Source organism: Trichechus manatus, unplaced genomic scaffold (assembly GCF_000243295.1).
Source record: "Trichechus manatus latirostris isolate Lorelei unplaced genomic scaffold, TriManLat1.0 scaffold00028, whole genome shotgun sequence".
NCBI classification, from domain to species: Eukaryota; Metazoa; Chordata; class Mammalia; order Sirenia; family Trichechidae; genus Trichechus; species Trichechus manatus.
Genome location: NW_004443964.1, coordinates 536,666 through 541,653, shown reverse-complemented (window position 1 = coordinate 541,653; position 4,988 = coordinate 536,666). Strand labels below are relative to the sequence as shown.

The 4,988-nt window shown below is 47.8% G+C and overlaps 1 protein-coding gene across 2 annotated transcripts in view; it reads right to left on the bottom strand.

The window, feature by feature from the left end:
* Positions 1–4,988, bottom strand: part of RAB40B (RAB40B, member RAS oncogene family) — a 26,197-nt gene that overhangs the window by 20,705 nt on the left and 504 nt on the right. The window lies entirely within an intron of this gene.

The following is a 4,988-nucleotide window of genomic DNA, read 5'->3' as shown; positions in this document are numbered from 1 at the left end:
TACGTGTACCTGACACAGGGAGCAGTTATTCATATACGTGTACCTGACACTGGGAGTAGTTATTTATCTACGTGTACCTGACACAGGACTTGTATCGAGAACACATTAAATCAATAAATAAAAACTCCTACCAACCAATAAGAAAAAAATCAGTCAACCTAATAGAAAAAAAATGGACAAAAGACTTGGACATTTCACGAAAGAGGAAATTTAGATAAACATATGAAAAGGTGTTCCATCTCATTAGCCATCAGAGAAACGCAAATGGAAACTACATCTCCAGATGGCTAAAGAGCAAAGGAGGGAAAGTACCAAGTGCTGGCAAGTACACGAGCGAGCTGAACTCCCGTGCTTTGCTGCTGGGAGTGTAAAATGGTATAATCAGGTTGGAAAACTGTTTGGGAGTATCTCCTAACTTTGAACATATGCATAGCCAGTACTCATCAATTCCACACTTAGGTATATTCCAACAGAAATGCACTCCTGTGTACACCAAAAGACACGTACTAGCAATGTGCGCAGCAGAACTAATTGTAATGTAAATGGAAAGCCACCCAAATGCCCATCACAACAGGGTGGATAAATAAATTACAGCATGTTCCCAGAAAGGATACTATAAGAAACACCTAGAACTGCACCTAACAACACAAGAGAATCTCACACACCAATGGAGCAAGAGAAGCATTCACAAAAGAGCATATCCTGCGTTGTCACACTTGAACAAGGTATAAAAACAGGCAAACGAATCCATGCTGGTAGAAATCAGGTTAACAGTTAACCTGAGGTTGGGGAGTAGTGACTGGAAGGGAGAGTAAGGAAGGGACGGGGTAGGGGGCTGTTAGTGTTCTATTCTAAGTCTGGGTCTGGTTACACGTGTGTGTTAGAAAATTCATCAAGTTGTGCAATTACAATATGTTCACTTTCCTATATGTATACCCCTCCCCCGTTGCCATCAGGTCAATTCTGACTCATAGCAACCCTATAGGACAGAGTAGAACCACCTCATAGGATTTCCAAGGCTGTAATCTCTACGGAAGCAGACTGCCACATCTTTCTCCCACAGAGCAGCTGGTGGCTCGAACTGCCAACCTTTCGATTAGCAGCAGAGTGCTTAACCATTGTACTACCAGGGCTCCTTTATACAGAGAGAGAGAAAGGGGTGTGTGTGTATAGGTAAAAAAAAGCAAAGGAGAAAGAGACAAAGAACCTAACCTAAAAGAAATATAACCCAAGGAACATAGGAAATTCATCCTGATTGCTTCATGTAATAGAAAAACTTAAGAAGAACATTAAATTGGTAAAATAAGAGCTCAAAGAAGAGATTTTTTTTAATGAAATGAATTAGAAATGAAATTTTTTTAAAAAGGAAAATGGAAAAACTAAGGAATACATTGGAGACCAATACAATTACTAGATGAATTAGTAAATTAAAAACAGCTATGAACAGTTTACTAAAATCAAAATTACCGACAAAGAGAAAAGGCTCGAGATAATTGCAGAAATGCAGAAGAGGAAAACAAAAAGATCAAAGCGATTAGAGAGAAGCAAACGACATAGAAGACAAAGATGATCCAACGTTAGGGGAATTGACATGGGAGGCAGGGTAATAGACCAAGATGACCCAACGTCAGGGAAATTGACATGGGAGGCAGAATAATGGCCCCCGAAGACACCCATGTCCTGATCCCTAAAACCTATAAATATGTTAGGTTACATGGCAAAGGGGAATTAAGGCTGCACATGGAATTAAGGTTGCTAGTAGGGTCAGTTAGAGTCAGAATCAACTCGACAGCAACAGGTTTGATTTTTAATCAGCTAACGAACAGCCCTTGTGGTGCACTGGTTAAGCATTTGGCTGCTAACCTGACGGTTGGTGGTTTGAACCCACCTGCTGCTCCATGAAAGAAAGATGTGGCAGCCTGCTTCCATAAAGATTTACAGGTTTGGAAACCCTAAGGGGCAGTTCTGCTTTTGCCCTACAGCATCATTATGAGTCCAAATTGACTCCACAGTAATGGGTTTAGTTTTCTTTGGTTAATTAGCTAACCTTATAATAGGGAGATTATCCTGGATTATCAAAGTGGGCCCAATGTAATCACAAGGGTCCTTAAAAGTGGAAGCAGGAGGCAGAAAAGTCAGTGTCAGATGATGCCATTTGGGAAAGACTTGACTGGCCATTGCTGGCTTTGAAGATGGAAAGGGGGCCCTGAGCCAAGGCATGTGGAGGGACCTCTAAAAGCAGGAAAAGGCAAGAAAACAGATTATCCGCGAGAGCCTATAGAAAAGGACACACTGCCGAGACCTTGATTTTAACTCAGCGAAACCCTGTTGGCCTTTCTGACCCCCAGAAATGTAAGAGAATAAATTTGTATTGTTTTAAGCTGCTAAGTGTGTGGTAAATATGTTACAGCATCAACAGGAAACCGATACAATTGGTGTCTCTGAAGGAGAAACACCAACAAATGTAACAGCAGATGCTTTAAAGAGATAACAAAGTAAATGCCCCTGAAACTTAAAAAAAATCTGCAAACTGAAAGAACACACAGTGTATCAGACATTCAATTCTGAGAGGTGGCCTGGGTTAGCTAATGAGCTGAGGCGAAAAGAAAGAATTCTCCAGAAACTCAGTAAGAAAAGGCAAATCACTCACGTGAGGAAAAAATCAGGCTGACTTCAGACTTCCTGACAGCAAAATTCAACGCCAAAATAGTGGGACAAGAGTTACCAAGTGTTGGGGGAAGAATACATAACCTAAGAATACTATACCCAGCCAAGACTGTTCAAAGATAAAGACAATCGGCAGGCATTCTCAAACATGAAAAAGCTCCGGAAAGACAGTTCTCAGGAGCCCTTCCTGAAAAAACGACTGATAATGAAATCTAATCAGGAGACACAGCAAGGTAAACGATGCCAGAAGCATCAATGATAACAGGACGGGCAGTGACCAGTGAACCCGTTCAAATGTTGAATTTACACTAACAGTTATGATGGGTAGTACAGCTACAGTCAAAGGTGAGTTTTACAAACCTGGGCAATGTGGAATAGCAACATAGCCTACAAAACTCAGGTGGCAGGTGGACGAGAAATAAATGTGTGAAGGTACACATGCTCTCGCTTTAATGCCAGAAGTAAACAAGATTGTTTCAGATGGAAACATGTCACATTTTCAAAATCATGATGATTTCAACTTCCTCCTAGTTTTCAGTCTCTTCATCCTAAAGGAATCTTTTAGTAAAGAAAAAAACCACAAGGGGCACATTCATGACATGGGTTCTTTCCTGCTGTGTCTCAAGCCAAATAGACAATAAAACTTTGCAGAAAGCGTCTTTTTAGTCTGTTGTTGGTTGCCGATTTTGACTCATGGTGACTCCGTGTGCAGAGCAGAACTGAGCTCCACAGGTTTTCAAGATTGACCTTCAGGAGTAGATAACCAGGCATGTCTTCTGAGACACCTCTGGGTGGATTCAAATCACCAACCTTTCTCCCAGTGGTCAAGCACTTACCTGTTACGCCACCAAGGATCCTTCTGAGCCTAAATCCTCCTAAATTCTGCCAGAACTCTGTCATTAAGACACCCACATGTCCTGTTGATTTTCTGCTTAGAAGCCGGGGGCTGCTGTGAACTCTCATTTCTCCCCAGAGGCCTTTGGTATTCAGGTGTGCCCCATCCTTGCTGAGCAAACCCAAATCATCTTCCTCTCTTCCTTGCAGTTGAGGTCAAATTACATATCCTTGGGATGCCCAGATGTCCAGTCCACACGAAGTCCACTTCTTAGAAAGCCCCCACACTGGCAAGGACAGGAGTTTCTCCTGTGACTTATGTCTCCTGTAGGCTGGGCTTGTCCTCTTGCCTCCCACCATCCCCTGCCTCACCACCCAGTGTCCTCAGGTCAGGAGCTCTCTGTGTCTCAGAGGCTGATAGACCACTCCTACTAAGGCGTCACCCTCAGGGTCCCTCCTGGGCTCCAAAAACTCCTCACCAATTGCAAACCCGGGGGAACTGCAAGAGAGAACCGCAAGACTCCGGTTCTGTGCTGGAAATGTCCGATCCCAGAACCCCGAGCTCGGCGCCTCCTGCCACAGCCGCACGTGCAGCACGGAGGCCAGAGAGCAACCCAACCGTGGCAGGTAAAGGCCTGGGGTAGTGCCAGACCACTGGCCTCATCCACCTGCCCCTTCTCCAGTCTCCCGCCCATATTTGTGTAGACAGACGGCACTTCCCTCTCCTTTCCTCCGTCCTCGAAGCCCTCTCCTCACCTTCTGGGGGTATGCAGGATTCAGCTCCCTCAGGCTGCCGCTCTCCAATCTCAAACTTCAGGGCACCCCTGCCCGGCTGCAGCCCCAGTCCCGCTGCTGCTGTGAGCAGAGCCTGGGCGTCCCGGTCGCCCCCGCGCTTGCAACCCAAGCTCCTGCGCCTTCCTGCGTGGTTCCTTCCTCCGCCCCAGGCCGGGATCGGGGGTTACCTGGGCACCTTTCCCTCCCAGTCTGTCCACCAGGCGAGGAGCTCCTCAGACAAGCGAGAATCCTGGAGAGGCCTCGGGACTCGTTTTCCTGCGTCCTCCCTCGCGTCCCTTCCCCCGACCCTCGCGCGGGGCCACCATCTGGGTACCTGGTTCTCAACGCTCCGCTCCAAAAGCCGCGACCAGGACTTTGGCCCTGACTCCAGCCAGGCTCCGGGACTGTGCCGGCTCTCCTGCCCTGCTCATGCCCCCGCCCGGGCTGCACCTGCCCGGGTTCCTGCCCCCGCCCGGGTCCGCGCAGGCCGCGCGCCCTTGCCAAATGCGTTGCGCGCAGCTCGGCCTCTGTGCGGGGCCCGCGGGCCCCCCTCGTCCAGTTTTCCCGCCTGGGTCCCCTCGGCCCCTTGGCCTCGCATCGCCCGCAGGTCCGGCAACCCAACGCGGCACGGGCCTCGCCCAGCTGCTCCCTCGCGGGCCGCTCACCACGGGAATGAATAGAGGAGCCCGGCCCCGCGCCCCCAGCCCGGCGCC